We start from the raw sequence: 21548 nt of genomic DNA on the forward strand, positions 1-21548 counted from the left end.
ACAGCTTACTAATTCCTGAAAATGCAGCATCTGTGGCTATTTATATGACTTGCAGTGTGCCTTTACTCAGACCTCAGATGAGAAATGTTTCCATGGCGGCTTTTACTGAGATATTTTCTGCATAAAATAGAAAATTAGTCAATTGACCTGAAATCAATTGCCTATTCTAAAATAAAATAATAATAATTCAAATGAAACATGCTATGAAATCTACCATCTGTTTCATTAAAATTAAGAATTTGAATTTTCTAAAGAATTATTTTACTTTTGGGATGCATTATAAGCCTGTAATACTCTTCATAACACTTTCTTTCAGAGAGAAACCTGAGGTGGGGAAAACCTGGCTTGTGATGTGTAATATTTAGTTATGTGATCATATCTGATAGCTTATGTTTACTTCTGACTCTCAGTGCTTTCATAAGGAAAAGGTAGGCAGATCAACACATAATGTTTAGAAAAAAAGGGAAGAATAATAAGTGTGAGGCATGGTGGTATCTGACTAAGGACCTGAAAGATTAGCTTTCATCATTGTCATGATTATTCGGGTGCATATACTCCATCCTAAGACACATGGGAAGTAGAGTAAATAATAGAGTAAATAGTCATTAAAATCAAGCAAGCCTAGATTTGGCTCAACCATCCACACTTGAAAGTTGTGAATACAGTAAGTCACCATTTTCTTTAAAGTTTGGTTTCTTCACAGTACTAAATGAGAATACACAAACTGTTTAATCCATTATAAAAGTCATTAAATAATAATCCTTTTTCCTTCTGATGCAGGATTTCCCAAATTTTACTATATTGTGGACTTCTTCTAACTAGTAATAACATATCAATTCTTTATATTTATCTACCACATAACAGCTTTGAAAGTTCTTTACAGAACTATTACAATTATATGTGAGCTGGGCATGGTGCCACATACCTGTCATTCCAGAATTTGGGAGGTGGAAACACAACTGAGAATTCAATGCCAGGGCTTCACAGTGAGTTTAAAACTAGCCTGAGCTACATCCCCATCTCAAGAACAAAACAAGGCTAAACCAAAAATTTTAAAACATTTTAACTGAACTCTAATACCTGTGAAGTTATTTGTCACTATTTATTTTTATTTTATTTCATGTGTATGGGTACTTACATATGTCTGTATGCCATTTCCCTAGAGATTATGGAGGTCTGGAGAGGGCAACAGATCCCACATGAACCAGAGTTATAAATGGTTGTGAGCTGCCATGAGGTGCTGAGAATCTAACCTGGGTCCTCTGGAAGTGCTGCCAGAGTTCTTAACAACTGAGTCATATGTTTTTATGAAAGAATTTAACCTAAGAGAAACCAAGTTTTATGAGATCTTCCAAATAAAAAGTTGCACTGCCTGGATGGCCAGGAACTAGAGGTTGGATAGCCTGGAGACATAGAACAGAACAAACATGAGGTGTGGACTTTGGGAGCCCATTCTATATAGAGGAATACTCCCTGAGCCAAGACACACGGGGGTGGGCCTAGGCCCTATCCCAAAGGATACAATTGACACTGATGACAGCCTATGGAAGGCCTCTTCATCCAGGGGGAGCAGAAAAGATATATGACAGTTTAGGTTTTAGTTGGGGTGTGGTGTAGGGGAGGACGGGTAGGAGAAGGGAACTGGGATTGTCATGTAAAACAATCCTGTTTCTAATTCAAATAAAAAAGTTAAAAAAAAAAAGAAAATTACACGAATTGTGAGGATTTTATAAACTTCACTAAGAACACCTTCCTCATAAAGAACATCTTTTTTTAAAAATCAAGGCCTGTTAATCAACTACTTAATTTCTAATAAAACTATGGACACCAGCAAAAAAAAAAAAATCAAAACTAAAAAAAAATTTAAATGTCCAAATGTTAATATGTCAATAGTGCAGGCATCATGCCATCAAGTAAGTTTCACATATATATCAAGGGACTCAAACATATATAAAGGTCCCACAGGCTCAGTGGGTAGAGGTGCTTTCCACTGAAGCTGATAATCTGAGTTAGATTCCTGGACCCCATGATAGAAACTAAAGAGCTGTCCTCAGACCTAACCTCCACACCTGCACTGCAGCACACATATGCCAACACACACACACACACACACACACACACACACACACACACACACAATGTAATAATAAATTTAAATCCTATTTTTTCCAACATACTATTTTTATTTGGTAATTTCATGCACCCCCATCATATCCTGAACAAAGAATAATATCTGAATATAAAAAATATGATTAAACTATTTACTTAGTGTCCTAGTTTGCTTTCTGTTGCTGTGAGTGGGGAGAAGGGGTTCAGTGGGGGAGGGGAGGTTACATTCAAAAACTGAAGAAAGCCAAAGCAAGAACTCAAGAGAAGAACCTGAAGGAAAAACCTGAAGCAGAACCCATGAAAGATCACTGCTTACTGGACTACCCCCCAAAACTTGCTCAGCCTACTTAGACAGCCCAAATCCAATTGCCCATCGGTCACACATACCACAGTGGACTGTGTGCTTCCATATCAATCAAGAATCATAAATATGCTCACAAGCCAATCGGATGGAGGCAATCCCTCAAATGAGATTCCTCTTTCTAGGTGTCTCTAGATTGTGTCAAATTAAAAACTAACCAGGACACCTAAGCTTAAAGTAACAGAAGGAAACATTTAAATTATTGTCACAAGTGGTTCCAGGGCCTAAGAAGTTACTTGGTGCAATATAGTAAAACTTTCTCCAAAATAAGTAAAAATGGAATCTTTAAAGATCATAAAGATTAATTTCATCAAGTTTAAATTTTAAAAGAATCACTAATCTGCCAAATTTCAGTAAGTACCTATACAAAGAACAGCTTATACTATGTATTTTAAAACATGAATATATCCAAATCTAAGTTTATTTTTATGGTCCATGTAGTCCATCTTTTTATGTGCTTAAGAAAGCTTTCCCCTTTTTAGGTACTGGAATTCTAAATTAGAATATAAAGTAAATAATATCAAATTCTTTTTAAAATATTTATAAAGCTACATTTTTCCAGACCTTGGAGGATTCCTCTGAGCTTTCCGAATCTCATTTTCAGTTTCCAGTCTAAATAGTGAAGACAGAGACTATTACAATTGGTTATATTGAAAATATGTTTACCTAAAACATCTAGATTGCGAAAAATAGTGTGAACTATTTCGATTTTCATCATGAAAGGAAAAGTAAAAACTGGCAGGCATAGGTAACAGACAAATTTATAAAGGGACAGGGACTTAAACATGAAATAACTAGTGAAGCCCAACTGAAGTTTTAAAGTATGTAATTAAATATGAACATGTATATTTTTCTCATATTTGGGTCCTTATTACTGACTTATGACTGAAAATATGATGAATGGAAATAACTGTCTTCTCTATTCTCCTAAGCAAAATGTTAACAAATCTCTTGCTCAAAAGCCTCTTTTAAAAAAAAATATTTATTCAAGTGTGTGTGTGTGTGTGTGTGTGTGTGTGTATTTGTATGTGCAAGAAAAGGGTATTGGACCTCCTGGAACTATAGTTACTGGCCACTGTGAGCTACCCCATGTGGGTGCTGGGAATCAAACACTGGTCCTCTGGGATAGCAAGTGTTCTTAGCACCTGAGTCATGGTTTCAGCCTTCACAATTCTCTTTTAAATGAAAAAAAAAAATCCTCAATCAAAATGATTCCTTTGCATATTTGTTATAAATCAAGTCAAATTACTACCCTGTGCAGTCCTATATTTGAGCTCCTTGGTTCTCCATGAATTTTAATTCAGTCAAAGGACTTCCATGCCTTTATTTCTTCTAATTCTCCATAACACAACCATGTTCCTGCTCTTCCAATGAGTACTAGCCATCAACATTTCCTGTATATTGATCTTCCCTATCCTTCTGACCATACCTTCCTAAAATAGCTACACATCCTGGTTGATACATGTCTACATAATATATATTACTACACTTCTATTAAATATATCTCTAATGCATTACTTAAGTAACTGAGTGTCCATGGACCCTCACCCCATCCTCACCATAACCTTACCACAGGCCTGTGTTCACAAAGCTAGATCGCCTACCAACTACTGCTTATCCCTCCAAGTTCTGTCTTCTCTGATTTCTAACTTCTAACACCTACCTACTCCTGAATTGACCAATCACAATGTCAAAACCTAGTAAATTTATCTGAATACTCCAGTCACTAAATAGAGGCATGCTTTTCCCTAAAATCCTATCACTGTCCCATTCCAAATGACCTGCATTCTGCAGTAATTCTGTGCCTCAGAGCAGCATACTGCTCTTCCTGTGGCATCTAGTTCAGGTTAGTGAAGGTACTTCCTCTACTTCCTCAAATTTCCATTCCCCTCAGACACCAAGCAAGCAAAATGAGATATCCTTAAAGACTCCTTATATGTCAGCTCCTTGCCATCATTGCTTAATACCTTTGGGGACACCTATTTTTACCCAGGCCCCTTCTCTTTATCATAAGTAACAGAACAATCAGTATCTAGAGCATCAGATTAGTAATGGGCTAAATGTGACTTATTAATAAAGCAGTGTTTGCCTATCTGACCATACAACTTAGTTTAAAATCAAAACAGACACACAAAATAGAAAACAAAAGAGGTAAGCATTCTAAAAACACAAAAGGATTAAGAATGGAGGCAGATTAACTTGTCAAAGAGTGTTTCATTGTAAGAAACAGTAAACAGAAACACTTGTCAATTCTCCAACAAACATACTGTTACACAAGCTCTGGACACCTGCAAATAAAAGGGGGCAAATAAGTAAGAGAAGTTCCAAGGCTAAAACTAAACATCAACTAAGATCTAATGCATGTCACATATACATCCACTGACTACTAACCCAGAAACCATCTATTCAACCCACAATTTCCAAAGCAACTTTTAGATTTCTTCAATATTATCAGCTTTTTCTTTTCTACTTCTTTTCAAACTTGGCTTTGATGTTAATGACCAATTTGATTCCCCACAATAAAAGTATCTGGTATGGAGACTAGATGGATGAAAAGCTACTTTTACTGGAGAATAACTGAAAATTTCACATAGTATCGCTGATTAGCACTATAAACATTTGCTATCCAAACTCCTCACACACAGGAGCCAAGCTACTCAACTACTGTTGGCCTTCCTCATCTTTAAAATGGGAATAACAACATTAACTAAGATCCCTACAAAACAAATGACCCTAAGTATGTCAACCATTTAAACATTGTTTGGCACACAGTAACAAGAACTAAAATGTATAATATTGATCAAATTTATAATAATGATCCAAAATTGATATGATTCAATTTACTAGTTTGCCTTTAGATTAATAAATAACTGAGAAATTAACACATATGTACAGTATATAAGAAATTATGATACAAACTTTCAATCAGGATAAGTAGATTGAATTTGGTTTTTCAAGTGAATTAGTTTGAGTATTATAAAATTGATAATACATTTTTGTTATTGCTTTTAGTTTTTAAATCTAACAAACTGGCAGCATTAAGCCCTCAGCCAAATAAGCAGTTGCTTTGAACAAAGTTTCAGATATTAAAATACATGCATTGAAACCCAAGTTTTATACATGTGTATGTACACATGTGTATGTGTTGCATATATACATGTTTTTAAAACCATAGTTTATTGAATACAGTAAGAAAATACTAAAATTCAAAGAAAAGAAAATTTAAACCATAAAGTCTGAGCTACTTGTCCTTACATATGTAAGTAATTATTACAAATGTTTATTAAATTTTGGGTTTTTTTGAGACAGGGTTTCTCTGGCTGTCCTGGAACTCACTCTGTAGTCCAGGCTAGCCTCAAACTCAGATATATGCCTGCCTCTGCCTCCAGAGTGCTGGGGTTAAAGGCATGTGCCACCACTGCCTGACTACAAAAGTTTATAAACTTAAGAAAATACAGGGATAGTCAACCAACCAAGAACACAGAAAAGGGAGTCTTGTCTAAACAGACACTCATACAAAAGATAGTAAGGCAAATCACTAAGGAAAGACAAAAGCATACAACAAATGCAACCAGAGATATATTTCCCTTTAGAAAACTTTTAATTTAATTTCTATATAATGTGCAAAAATCAACTTCAGGGAACAATTAATTAAAAGGCAGAAAAGCACCAACCATGAATGAACTTAAGTATGCTGACCTACTTCTACTAATTATCATATGCTAAAGGATGTAAAAGGACAAGATACAAATCAAGAGACAGAAAGGGTATCGAGAATATACAAAGAACTCAATCAATAGGAAAGAGCCATACAAGAAAAACAGCTGAAAGTATGAGCAAACATTTCTGGGGAAAAACTAACAAAAAAAAAAAAAAAGTGTTCACAGTCAAATTGGTAAATACAAAATTCAAATCAAGACCAAAATGGGATGTTTTATTCATGTAAGTGGTAAAATTTTAAAAATCTGACAGTACTGTAAGATAAAAAGAATAAAGATGAACAGTAATACTATGTATACCACTAGTGACAGTACAAATGAGTGGCATGACTCCAGAAAAGCAGTATGACAACCACTTGTACTATCGAGCATTTACACACCTAAGAACAGCAACTCCAGTCTTAGTGCCTAACCAAAAAAATAAATAAATAAAATGATTTGAAAATGTCAGGAAGAAACAAGAAGACAAAGAGGTGATAAATACATTGTGATTCTGTCACCATTTTATGTACAAGTGAAATCGAACTCTGAGTTGCAATTATACACAGTGTGGGTCAATCTTAATAATTAAATACTGATCAAAATAATGATGAGACAAATACAATATGATATTAAGGTTTTGTCCAGTCATGCTTTTTAAGTGGTAATTATGAAATTTGACCTTTGCCAGGTGTTGATGGCACACACCTTTAATCCCAACACTTGTGAGGCAGAAGCAGGCAGATCTCGAGGCCAGCCAGGCTACACAGAGAAACCCTGTTTGTGAAAACCAAAAAGAAAAAAAAATTCACTTTTAAAAAGACAACAGATACCTTTTGCTTCATGTCTGGTATCCACTTATGAGTGAGTACATACTATATTTGTCTTTCTGGTTTTGGGTTACCTCACTCAGGATGTTTTTTTGTAGTTCTGTCCATTTGCCTGCAAATTTTAGGATGTCGTTGTTTCTTACTGCTGAGTAGCACTCCATTGTGTAAATATACCACATTTTCTTTTGAGGGACATCTAGGTTGTTTCCAAGATCTGGCAAATGTCCTTGTGGTGTGTCCTGCCTCAATGAGATGATGGAACACATTTAGTAGACTTCCTAGGGAGGGCCTTACCCTCTCCTAGATGCAGATGGGAGGTGGTGGGAAGGGGCAAGAAGAGAGGAGAGAGGGAAAACTGGGATTGGAATGTAAAACATAAATTTAAAAAAGAAGACAACAAATAGTGCTGGCTAGATGGCTCAGTCATTAAAGACTAGGCTCACAACCAAAAAGACAACAGATAAATAAACACAAATTTTAGTAGGTTGGTAATTAAGCTGAGTATGGTGTTGCACTTAGGAGTTCAGGTAGAATGACTGTATTGAGTTCAAGGCCAGTTGGTTTACATAATGCTAGGGTAGCTTGGACTATAGTATAAGAACCTGCCTCACCAAAAATAAATAATAAATTAAAGAACATTAAGAATATTTTTCTATATCCATATACTGCCCTGTTAATATCAATATGTCCAAATGAGAGATGAGCAATAACCTAATATTTGTGTTTATTTTAGAAAAGAGATTGTGTTTTTTCTGATTACAGAATATCGTAATTAGAACTTTTTGTTCTTAAAACAGCTAAAAACTGAGCTATACATTTGAAAAATACTCCCAGATAAAATGTAACCTAGCAATCAATAAAATGGAAAAATTATTTAAAACCTGATACAATATAGCTAATGTGGCTATCAGAGGACAACTAATAGCTTTAAAGGCCTCTGTCATGGGAAGATGGAAAATAAACCATAATATGCTGTCTTAAAGGCATTAATCTTATCGATGCAATGAATTAGCATATGTTTCTACTGCTTAGTCATATTTTCATTTCTACCTAAGTAAGTCTTCTAAGACCCACTCTAATATTCTTTTGAACTTGTGTTGATATTACTTGTTAGCATCTTGTTTAGAATTTTGCATTGACTTCTATAATACTGAACCATGATTCAACTATAATTTTTGTACATTCCTTATCAAAATGAAGTTTTACATGAAACTAAAAGATTCCAATACTTTTCTAAGTCTCAATAATTTAAATTAAAGTTACCTATTTCCTATAATTTAACTTGCCACATTTCTTTCTCATTTTTTATGCCAACTCATATCTGGTTTTGATTCTAGTATCAATATTCATAGTTTATAGTAAACTAAAGCAATTTGAGTTTCTATATCATAGTAATCTTTCTAAACAGCCAACTTTGGAATTTGGTTTTTACTGTTTTCTTTACCGTGATTTTATTGATTTTGTATTTTAAAGATTCTTTCTTACTCTGGCTGCATCATTCTTACTTTACCTAAGTATTTTCTATTCCATTACTTTTTAGATGGATTTAATCAAAAGTGCTCTCTGTGCCTTTGCAGTCTGGAAATGACACTGCATCTCTCCTGATTCCTGCACTAGTCATGCAGCCATCAAGTCCAATGGACTCTGATACTCCTCCCCTTCTGTAGAATTCTGCCCTTTCTACTTAGGAGCACATAAGGCACATTTTAAAATGGAGATTTTTTTTCCTCATAGTGCTCTTAAAGGTATCACCCTTCTTTCAGTCAAGACCACAAATCAGTAAACCCTTCCAAATCACACACTGACGCTTGTCACTCTCAGACTAGTGAGTGTTTTAGTACTTTTAGTGCTCAGCACTTTAGCACTTAACTATACACCTCCAACTGCTCTAATTTTCCCTTTGTCATTCTTATCACTCACAAGTTGTATTTCAATAGCCTCCAAATTTGAGCATATTTATTTAAGATGTACATGTTTTATCTTTGTTCTCTATGAACTTCAGTGTATTTCTTGATTTGCCCTTTAGTTCACTAATTCCTACTTCAACAAGGACACTGTTTGACTCATTCATTGATTTATTCAGCTGAGATGTTTCTTAGTAGCTAAAATTCATTACTTTCTTTATGGTGGTCCTTTTTTTAAAAATAGAGTTTCATTTACTTTTACCAACAATAAGCAGTAGGTTGAGGTGTGTGCTCTGACTCTCCCATCTATCCTCCTCTCTCTTATACTTGTTATCCCCGCAATCTGATAGTTTTTGTTGGTATGTCACTGGCTCTCAACTCTGGTTGCTGGAGTACCCTAAATGGCAGAAATAGCACAAGGGTGAAAAAGCAGATGCTCTGTCCATTTCCTGCCAAAGCACATGGTGGACAAACTCTGCTCTTGTACCTCTGCTTGTTTAGCCTTGGGGATAGAAAAGATGTCATTCAGCTATTCTAGGGTGGGAGACTTGAATACTTAACATGAATGAATATTGATCAGAGCAGTCCAGAGACTTATGAAGTCCAAATTTTCCTTCCAATGTCTGCTGCTTTTTGATAGGTATCTTGAGCATGTTTTTTCTTAATTGCTCACCCAAATGAAGAAAGAAAACTTTCAAAATAATGTGACTTTGCCCATGGCATCATATCAGATGTGCACATATCTCAGCAGTCATTGCATTCAGAAAGAGAAGCATCCCGTATTGAAGATGAAAAGGAAGAAAAGCACATACAGGTTGACCTGTTTTAAATATCCCCAGATGGACAGAAGTCTGGGAGTGAGACGGAGCCTATAGATCTGAGTGTTTTTGAGTATCGTTGGAACTATTCCCTCAAATCAGCAGTATCCTCAGAAAGCACATTCCTGAATACAGTACATGAAACTAACGATGTGCTTTCCATATGCTCTCCAAAACAGATCTCAAAATACACTACCACTACTAAGCATCCCATGCAAACATTAGTGGAATCCCACTGGTAATGATTCCAGGACACAATTATCCTTTGTTTTGAACACAACTTCAAATCAATTTTCTGTGACCTCAGTTAGAAGAAAAACAAATTTTAACTCTGGGCAATCAGATGAAATTTCCAAATGTTCTGGCAAGTCTTACCTATGTGAAAAGCATGCTGGTCACTATACAGACATTCAAACATTCCCCACATGGTATACATGATTTCACCTTCCATATTGTTCTTTTTTAGGGGGTGAGGTCCTAGACAGGGTTTCTCTGCAGCTTTGGAGACTGTCCTGGAACTAGCTCTTGTAGACCAGGCTGGTCTGGAACTCAGAGATCCATCCACCTCTGCCTCCCAAGTGCTGGTATCCAAGGTGTGTGCCACCACCACCCTGATAATTGTTCTTGATTAAATATATTTTTGCTCTCTGAATATCACAAAAGGTAAGGTGTTTAGCCTGTTTCTAAGTAACTCAGACAATGAAGTGAAATCAGTGAAAATTTAATTATATGAACATGTATAGCCATTCCTTGTTTAAGAATTCAAAAGTTCATATAAAATGTTCAAAAATCTCAATTGTAATCTCTAAAGTGCACAAAGTACTGTGGTTTATTGTCCTACTATCTAGAGAGGAATCATGTAGGATATGAAATTTGGGTTTCATCCTTGGATCGGTAGGTAATGTAATTCTGTGCAGTCTATTCCACACAATATCGTGAATTGATCGAAGTAGATTTGCTTTACCATTGATGGCGGTATCTGATTTATCTGATATATTTTTTTCCTGAATCACAGTAAATATAATTTTTATTGGAACTTCTGCTATGATAGAATTTCATTAAGTAGCTAAAAGGATGAGGGATCATAAGCATGTGTAAAGATTTCTAGCTAAGGAAGAGCAGAGAATGTTTGTAACAGGTAATGACAACTTTTACAATATTAAATTTGAACCAGATTTTGTTGAAAATGAGGAAATAGATAACTAGTAATCAAAACATTCATTAAATACATGTAAAATAGCATGACCAACAATGAGTCATTTTTGTGTGGCAAGGACTAAACCAGCACTAAGATAAAGAAAGTACTATATATGTCCTTAAGGCTGAAGTTGAGTATATGACTCTAAATGTTACCTCTCTCAAATAGTAAATCACAAAGAAGTGAAGATAGGTAGGAGTTAACTATACTTGAAACACCAAAGTAAATCAATTTTTTTGTGACACCAGAGCCATCCATTAGGATGAATGAGTGAAAGAGAGATGGGGGTGTGGATATCACCTAAAGTACAGAAAAATAATCACCATTTACTTTTGGCTCTAATAATCATCTTTGGTTTACTTTATAATGAACATCAAAACTGTAACACAGAATATCTGAATGAGAAGGCCCTAGAATCCTGTTCATTTTTCCTATACTGATTTTTAGCTGAGAAGACCAACCTTCTCAATAATGCTTTGTTTATAACCCCTGTCCAGAACAAGAAATTTTATTATCAGCCCAAGTTTTCAAAGGTACTTCACTGAAAATTATTTATATAAAGGATGGTAAAATGCAAACAACACAGCCATTAAGAAGACTGGGTACCACAGTATGTCAAAAGAACAAATACAAGAATACCATTCACGGTGAACCTGAAGAGAAAAGCTACCATGCATGAGTTGAATGTTAAAAAAAAAAAAAAAAAAAAAACTAACAACACAGTATCTTTTCAGTGATACAACTATAAGCCATACAAAATTATTGATACTGCACTTTATTTCATAATGTGCTAAAATCAGAGTATGAATAAACATCTGACATACTGTCATATGGAAAAGTAAAACTGCAGAGGCAATGGTTCAGCAAGTCATTTCCCCTTCTGTATTCAGAAGCAAGAACTTAACGTGTAGATGGAGCAGAACAAGCATAGCATCTCTAAAAGCATGTAAAGCCTACTATATGTTATAGACAGAGGGTACATGAGTGGCTGGTTTGAGCTATTTGAAATTGTAATTAACTTTAAAAGATACTATTGCTAGGCATGGTGGCACAGGCCTTAACCTCAGCACTCAGGAGGAAGAGGCAGGCAAACCTCTTAGTGGAAGAACAACTTGGTCTACACAGCAAGTTTCAGACCAGTCAGTGGCTACAAAATGAAACTCTGTCTTAAAATAATATAAGTACTCTACTTTTCATTCGCAGGCATTGACTATTCAAAATAATCCAAACTCATGTACACTGATTATCTCTGAAATGCATTTAGCATATATATTATACTGTCAAACAAAATTGAACCTCCCTTTGGCTAATGGCATCAAAGAAAAATTAAAATTACATACAAAACTTCTAGACCTGTATCCATTGATAAGCTTGGCAAAGCCTGGTTTAAAACTCTGTGAAAATAAGATGAAGGAGATCAAAAGCTAAATTTCATAATGAACTAAATAAAATTAACACATCAGGTCTTTCACCTCTCATATCCATCAAAACCTCACGGGAGCTAACAACTGTTTTGAAAACAGGATTCTAAACTAAGTCCTACAAATTCCTTCAGAAAAATTGGGTGACATAGACTAGACACTCAATAAGTGGTTTACCAGTCATCTTACTGCATTAAATTGTCTTTTTCTGCACTAAAATTAAACTTATTGCCTAATTCCAGGCTAGCATTATCAGTATCCACCCCTTCAAAAGAAATTAAAAAATAAAACATGTCTTTGTACTGCAAACGCTTGGTGGCCCATGTTAATGCTAGGTACTGATTTCTGAAACAACTTTAAGGATAAAAGCAAGAAAAATAAACACAAAAACCTCTAAAAATCAGGAGGGTCTTCCAGTTTCAATGTATATTTATGTTCTTCCTTGACCTTATATATTTATGATCCCTGGTTCTTGGTTACTCCAAGTAGTTTGCTTTTCAACCTAGTACTCAGGGTTTTTCACCTTTCCTTTATCCTATTTCTACTGGTGATTTCTACAGCCTGCTTTAATGTGTAATTTCATTGTTAGCGATAAAACCAAATCAGACAGCATCTACTGAATTCATTCACTGTTAAACCAGAGGATAAATTTCCTCTCAATATATATATTTCTATAGGGTTTCAACTTAAAACTAGAGTCTACCATAGTAGCTATTCCTCCTACTTACAAGTCTTGCCATTCATGTCCTTCTCAAGAGCCCTCTCCAAACCTAGTATGCTTTTTCACAAAGTTACCAAATCTGGTGATTTGGACTTAACTTTCACTAGAGTGATATTTGAATTTGAAATCCCATCTGCTATATACCAGCTCTGTGGCTTTGAATGGTATCATTTCCCTTTTTAGCCTTAGTTACATTTATGAATGGGATAATAAAGGTACCTCTTTCATAGGATTGTGGAATTAACTGGAAAGAAATAAGATACAATCCATGCACAATTCAAAGTAAATGCTCAATAATGTGGATACAATTGTTAAGATGTTTGTTTTTATTGGCATCATTTAGTACAAGCATAAAAACTTAATTTTCCTTTCACTGTGATTACCATTAAAAATTCTGCTAATCTTCAGGCATATCTTTAGAAAACATCTATAGTAATTCTTAAACACATGGATAGAATTTCAGTTAATATTCCCAAATATTTCTATCAATCACAATTATCTTTTGCATCATTTGTATACAATGAAACATACCAGTTTTTGGACTTGATGGCTCATCCAAGTTTTTTCTTGAAACTCCTATTACCTAGACTCTGACCTAACGTACTAGAAAAGTTACTGTAAATGTCCCTGTGAAGAACTAAGAACCATCTGGAGCTGTGGACAGGTCTAAAAAAGAGGAAGGATTCAGAACTATAAATTTATGCAAATTATGTTTGCTTTTGTGAATAGGTGCTGTTTAACAGCTTTAAGCTCTCATAACCATTCATACCAGCAAAAGAAATGTGTGTCAATTAAAGAAATTGAAATTTTAAATGAAAACCCCAAGGTTATCATTAAACAATGACCTATCAATTCTTTTCACATTAATTACAAGGAGTTATGTGTTTCAGTATATAACAATGCAGTATTTTCAAAGCCTTTTCTAACACAGATTCTTTCCACTATTCTAAATAAAAAAAAGTCAATTTCTTTACCTTTATTATCATTCCTCTTTTGTGAATCTATTCCTGAGTAGTATAATGTAGCATCAAAAATCAAATGCAATAGTTAAAAATTACTAATTAAATAAGATCTACAAGGAGATGTATCTTAGTTTCTAACTTTGTATTAGAGTAGGGGTATAAAAGTCAAATTCACCTTTCTTCCTTGAAGATATACATCTATTGATCTAGACATATATTGTACAGAATTAGAAAATGAATGTTAGCTAACCCATTTTATTATTACCAGCTTTCTCCAATTAAACAACTTTATGCTACACACAGAGAATCACTGACAAATTCTATTGCTAATACAGCTTCCTGAACTAGGGTGAGTTGGTGGGAAAATGCATGCAAACTAATAAATTTGGTCTTACTAATTATAAAAGACAAGTAACTTGATATTGTGTTTACATTTATAGTGTGCTATGTTTGAAAGCAAGTATCACTATATTGAGACACATCACAGATGATTAAAACATGCCGAAGTTCATACAACTAGTCAACCGAAGCCTCTACTAACTCTATATCCAGATTTTTGACCACATGCAATAAAGTAAAAGAATTAAAGTTGAATATAAGAGGGACTGAAAAGGTAAATACTTTCCTAAGTTTAAAAAAAAACTTCTGGATTTAATGACTTTTACTTAACTATCTACCACCAGGAAAATAATATTAAAAGACAAAAACTGACTAGAATTAATGAAAACTTATATATATGATAGAACCTGTGTGTGTGTTTGTGTGTGTGTGTGTGTGTGTGTGTGTGTGTGTGTGTGTGTGTGTCTGTGTTTAATAGAAACCACTGAAATAGAAAAGAAACCACAGAAAAAGACATCTCTAAATGGCTAAAGAAAGCCAGAGATGTAGTAAGTATGAGAAAGAGGGGGCTGGGCAAGAAAGAGGGTAAGAAAGAAGGTAAGGAACAGAGGGGAAATGAATAAAGAGAGTGTACCATGAGAGAGGGGAGAGGGGGGAGGGGGGGAGGGGAGGAAGGAAGGGAGGGGGGAGGGATGGAGGGAGGGGGGAAGGGAGCAATATAAATGGAATGGCCGGTTTGGTTTGATTTTGTCAATCATAAGAGGCTCCTATGGCTCTTTTTACAGTGGTATTCTAAATTCCAAAAATGAAGGTACCGAGAAAATTAATTTCTCATCATTTATAGAAGCCCTGAAGTAGAAATAGGTAAATCTCAAGAAACTAACCATTGACAGCAAGATAATGGACACCAAGAATTTCAAAATAAAAAAATCCCAGTCTTTTTAGTCTTTTGTTAAATCAAAAATTTTTCTTTTAAAAATAAAAGTCAAAAGCAATCGAAAAGAGATTTAGTACACTCAACTTTAAATTGTATGTATATTTTTCCTGAAGTGCATATTCATGAGCTGACAATGAAGACAGGCGGGCTGCTTTGTTTGACTATAGTTCTGTTTACTTCATACTGTCAAGAGTAGATTTTGACACTCAGTATTAATATTGCTATTTTTATTGATATAATTAGCACTGCTAAAAATAATTCCTTGGCCTGCAATATCTAAGTATATCATTATAATCAGCAATATTAAGACATCTCTTCCTTAGATGATACTTCAGTAATAGACTGCTGACCCAAAGAACCAAGGTGACCTCAAGATGTAGAAATAACTGGGAAAAAATAATAATGTTGCCCTGTCAATATAGACTGTTTTGTGTATGACTTCACTAAACAAACTAGTTTATATTTGTTTGAAACTGAAGTTTCTCACCAATCTGCTGTTTCAATTTCACATCACACCATATTGTACCTAAAACAGGCAATCTGGATTCCTATTGCTACTTTTTTTTTTTCTTCCAAACAGCACAGGAATTTGCTTAAATATAAAGCTTGAATCTATAAAGCAAAAAAGAAAAAGAAAAAAAAAAAGAAAAAAGAAATTAAGACACCAAACTTGAGACTGGGTGGGTGAAAATAAGCATGTTTGAAATCATTTGTATAATTGCTAGCGGGTGGCCAACCTACTTGTGAGTTTTTGATCATTACATGAAAGCAAAATCAAAACATATTTTATCTTGCCTCTAGATCTCATCAGCTGTGACAATAACCTTATCTGGCCTTGAACGGTTTGTTCATAAAACAAAGTGGGGTGACTGACCCAGTACACACTCAACACAGAGTATGAAGGCCAAAACAAAGTGACAATACAATTCAAAACAAGTTTGTAGAGATTTTAGACTAGTATATTAAAACCTTTCTTTGTCTCTATCACTTGACAGATGGTTAGCCCTCACACAGCCTAGTATCTCTGGCAAAGAAATGACTATGTCTAGCCAATAACACCCCAAATTTTGACTTAAAATGCACTGTACACACGCTTAGACTTACCTTACAAATACGAATTCTAATACAATTAGTCATGCTTATTCTATTACCATAAAAACTTGACACATGTCAAGATTTTCTCTTTTGTACTAAGCACATCTCACTTTGAAACTCAATCATCTTATGCATACTCCAGTTCCCTGAGCTTTCCATTTTAGTTTTCATTCATTTTATGCACTGCTTGGTAATCATGCTTTTAAAACTTCCAAAATAACATCTTAGCCCAAAGTATTATAAAATTTACAGAGATTTAATTAGCTTGTGTTTCTATGTTGCTCACAAGAAAATTCTGGTAACCAACAAACTATGTCAAACAAAATCACTTGGTAACATTGAAAACATTCCATGTCAAGGACCACAGGGCAAGACAAGGTTTATACAGCACTAAAGTATGCCTTTATTCATAAACTGTTCATCTGTAAACACATACTGACACATAGACACACACACACACACACACACACACACACACACACACAGAGAGAGAGAGAGAGAGAGAGAGAGAGAGAGAGAGAGAGAGATCAACCATTCTTACTAGAAATAGGAAAATTTCATCTTTAACATTCTTTTAACCATTCGTCTACAAGAAAAATCAGCTTAAACTATTCCATTGGTCAAAAGTCAGTCCTCCTATGTAAGCCAGGCATATACAAGGGTCTGTACCTATATCAGCCAGAAGCAATCACGATGTGCTTTAAATGCAGTAAGTCCCCTTTTTGGAAAAAGGTTGCTTATTACATATATTAGCTTAGAGATCTAAGGCAGGTCTGAAGACCCAAACCCTTAACAGGAAGAGAGTGGGGTGGGCCCTGTATAATAAAAGCTATCTCCCATGAGGAGTAAACTTACATATCATTAACAAAGCCAGACTCAAAAGTTCTAGAAAGGTAAGACCTCACACACTTAAGAGATCAATTACATGTACATTTAAGCAGGCCTTCTGTTAGAACCTAGAGTTTTTTTTCCTTACAGACATAATAACTAAAATAATGCTAAACTTTTTCAATAGTGTTCTTGCATTATAAATGGTTTACTAAATCAGAGAAGTGTGAGTCATATGACTTTGGAGTTTAGAAAGAAAGAGTTTTAAAAAAAAAAACAGGGTTTGTTTTGTTTTGTTGTGTTTTTTGGAGGCTTCTCTGAAAAAAGAATTTCCTCTTTAATGTCACCTATAAGTTAGTTATAACTTTCATCTTCCCTTACTAAAACTACAACTACAAAAGACAGAGATACTTGATTTTTTCAGGCACATTCCTAAAACAAATCCTAAGCAAAAAATTAGCATGTATCTTAGGATTTGTCTTATCACAGTTTGCTATCAAGACCATGTGACATAGGAATTTTACAGTAAATGTAAAGACACAAGAATTTACTACAAAACAACATTTTATTTATTCCAAAGACATGATCAAAATTATGAATAAAAAACCTCAAAGATTTACTGAAATTTTATGAAAACATTTCACAATAACAAAGAATACAAATAATTTAAATAAACTGAGTTCTTCCTCTGTTTATTTGGCATCATAAAAATGTTCTACACCTTCAAACCTAATAAGCTCCTTAAAACCGTAATTTGTAAAACATAAAAGCAGCTAGATGTTTTAAGTGTAATTTTTAAAAAAGAATCTCTTAGCAATGTGAAGTATACAAACTATATGGACATAGTAACATAAGCTCCACAGATACCAACAATGTCCCCTTTGCTTCACTGTTTCATCCCATGTATCCAGAACTGTCTTCCACAAGCTGATGGTGTCGCCATCCATGCAAGAAAAACATGATTATTTCAGAAAATAGCACTTCACTTCCATATCCCAAATGTTTTAAAGCAGTTTCTCCTTACCACTTATCCTGATGAGATCTGAAATAATTTAAAATTCATTTATGTTATAAATCATTTACAAGAATTTAGTTGTAGCTTTTATTGCTCTTCTAAAATGACCTCGTTATTCAGTCCAAGCTTTTATTTAGGAAGTGCAATTCGTCTAGAAAGTCTTCTGAAATTTTGTACAAATGACATTAAAAAATTCACTTAAAATGGCTTTTCTCTTATATTTTCTTCCTATATCAAAGAGTCTGATTCTTATAGGCAAGCAGGAAGAGGCTATGTGTCTCAAAACTTTTCCTAAATAGGAAAAAGGCAGCCATGGTAACTAACAGACCTACACCACCATTACAGAGCTCAGGTAAAAAACAAAACAACAACAAAAAAAAAAAAAGTTGTCTTTTCCTCCATCAGTGCATTAATGTCATATTGTCTATCAGTACCTAGCCAAAAAACACAAGATCTATATCTGTATTTTCTTGGTATAGTGATAGTCCCAAACTGCGAGCCTACCTAGACAGATAAATATAAAGACAGCTTCCTGGAAGAGAATAAAATTGAATAATTTTTAAGCTTCTTTCTCTAGCCTAACAACATTACAAGTTCACTGGGAAAGGGCATTATTGCTTTGGAGTCTGGTAGGCAGTACACTTGTCTCTTGATGTTCACATCCTGAAAGGCTTGTGTTTCACTCCTCTTAAGACCTGAAATCAAAGCCAAAAATGTCCTATTGCCTCATTCACTGAGCAGCTCACACACTTCCAGAAAACCCCATTTTCTACTCTTCACCTTTCAGCACCATTTGTTATCAAACTTAGAGCTCTGCAAATGGAGTGAGTACAAAGCCAATCCTGGGATTTTACACCAGAGCACATACCAGACCCACCAGTGACTTATCAACAATTCTAAACCTTTCTGGCTTGTATACAAGACACGATGACACTCGAGTATCACCACGTACTACTGGTGTATGAACTCGGATAAGTTATTAATAATTCTATGGAGCAAGGGTATGAGAATCAGTGACTTATTTGTTGGTTTATTTCTCTTTTTTCCTACAAGTAGAGTCATTCCTAAGTGAAAAGCAAAATTACAGAATGTAGTCAAATCTTAACTTGTCATTTACAGACAGGCACAGAGGGTGGGATCTACCCCCACAACATGGAAAAAGGTCCTTGAGACAGCAGCTGAATCAGGAATAAAAGTAAATTATCTGTGAATTGAAGTTTGTCGCTGGCTCCTTGAATTCAGAGCTCATACTATTTTCCACAAAAGGACACTTGTATATTTTAGGGTTTTCAAAGGCAACAAGTTGCAGCAGTAACTCAGAACACTGTTCACTTGAAAACTGTGCACACTGAAATTTTTATCAGCAGAAATTCCCACGTGGCCAGAGAGTGAGAACATCAAACTTTAGTCACATTTGTTATTTTTAGTGGTTAAAAACAGTAGAGGCAATGTTCACTGTCTACAAAGGTAACATGTTCAACTTAAGTCTGGGCCAATGATTCTGAAGACAGGACTACACACTCACAGGCTTCCAAATTTCTTCCTATCCCATTCAGATTTCAGCTAGAGAGCTGTCATGCCTCTTCCGACCTCATTTGACCCGGTTCGGAGTAAGAGATCATCGGATTACCGAGCTAGGTAGTGTAGCTGTACGCCATATTGTGTTTTTCGCTAATGTTTATAGTCTGTGTGTGCGCCTAACATATGCTTGTGCAAGTGTGTTTATCAATATAACTTTTACGAAATCCCTGCCTCCTGCCTCTTCTGCATCCTTAGGAAGGGGAGGGGCTGAAGGGGACCCTGAGAGCCACACTTAGAGAAATGCATTACAACAATTAGAGGACCACGTTTGAACTTCGAAACCATCCCCCAATACTAGGAGGTGGGGGTGTTTTCTGTTATTTTTGTTTTGTTTTGTTTTGTTTTGTGTCCCAGGTATGAAAGAAGAGTAACAATCTTTCTAAAGGTTCCCGAAGTGGCCCAAAGGCGAAGCCAGGGTTCTTCCCTTGCCAAGCCCCCCCTGTCTATGGGTGCAAGCAGAGCAGGCGGGGCCGCCCGTCCCGCCCCGGGTGCACTGAAGCCGGTCCTCCGCGCGGGCGGAAAGCGAACGAGAGGGAGGAGGGAGGAGGGAGGGAGAAGAGAGGGGCGGGAGCCGGCGCCAACGCCGGCTCCGGAGCCCCGGCCAGAGCCCCTCCGCTCCTCTTCTGGGAAGCCGCCGCTCCAGGCGCGGGAAGGAGAAGCAAGACACGGTGGCAGCGACGGGACGCCCCGCCCGGGCTGGCCGCGGACCCTCCCCGCAGGGTCGCGCGAGGCCGCCGGGAGGGCGCGAGGAGGGGCGGCGGGAGGGCTCACGGGGCGGGGCACCAGCCCCGGGCTGCGGCTCGGAACTCGCGCCGCGGCCCCACCCCCCCCCCCTCCTCCGCGGCCGCCACCCCCGACTCCCGGCGACTCGCAGACGCCCGGCCGCGCTCGGCAGGCACACACCCCTCCCTCCCGCCCGCCCCACAACAAATTAGAGTTTTTGGCGTTACCTCCTCGCGCTCTTTAATCTTCTTTCCTCAACTCCTAAACTTCCCCCCGCCCCTACTTCTTCGGCAAAAGGCCCACATTGGGCGCCTGAAGCCGCGAACCTCCAGCCTGGCCTCCTATTGGGTGGATCTCATGCCACTCTGGGCTTCAGCTGTCCAATAACGATTGGACGGCCCTCGTGAGGTTGCCGCCCATAAACAAAATGCACTCTTCCTCCTCCCCTCCGTGGCCCCGCCCCTAACTGCCCCTTCTCTCATCTCGGTCGTTTTTTATTGGCCTAGGAGCCACCCAATCCGCTATCTCAAACATCGATTGGTGGGCGGAAACTTCATTCAGAAAAGTTCGAACAGCCTATTGGTCGTGGGTCTCAACACTTGCCGCCCACCAGCGCCCTGTGGAGAGAGGCCAGTCGTCTCCCCTTGTTCAGTGATCCAAGAGCTGGGAAACTATTGGTCGACAGAGGCCGTCAGACCGGACTGTAGTGATCGGTGATTGGTCGAGACAGACACGATCAAGTTTGGTTGTTTACTCCTCCGGCTCCCCCCTCCCTCCCTCCTCTTCTTCCACGTCCCCGCCCCCCTCCCGACTGCTTTTACTTTCTACGCATTTCTATTTCCTCCTTTATTTATTTATTTGTGATAAACTTAAATGACCCGAGGATAGAGGCGGGACTCCCAAGAGTGGCTAGAGGATGACGGGCGGCGGCCTGGGGCCAATTGTCGCGGGGGCTGCGGGGTGAGGGGCAGCGGCGGCGGCCAGTGAGAAGCAGGTGTCTGCCGCGCG

At 36.8% G+C, this 21548-nt stretch overlaps 1 protein-coding gene across 3 annotated transcripts in view; it reads right to left on the bottom strand.

Moving 5' to 3' along the window:
- The window catches only part of Zbtb20 (zinc finger and BTB domain containing 20), a 760216-nt gene extending 739314 nt beyond the window's left edge, over nucleotides 1-20902 (bottom strand). For all 3 annotated transcript variants that reach the window (XM_027412659.2, XM_035444554.1, XM_027412661.2), the window contains exon 1: nucleotides 20768-20902. The gene's annotated coding sequence lies outside the window, so the exon portion shown is untranslated. The remainder of the gene's footprint in view (nucleotides 1-20767) is intronic.
- Between the last annotated feature and the right edge of the window lie 646 nt (nucleotides 20903-21548).

The sequence above is a fragment of the Cricetulus griseus genome, chromosome 4 (genome assembly GCF_003668045.3).
Source record: "Cricetulus griseus strain 17A/GY chromosome 4, alternate assembly CriGri-PICRH-1.0, whole genome shotgun sequence".
Classification (NCBI taxonomy): Eukaryota; Metazoa; Chordata; class Mammalia; order Rodentia; family Cricetidae; genus Cricetulus; species Cricetulus griseus.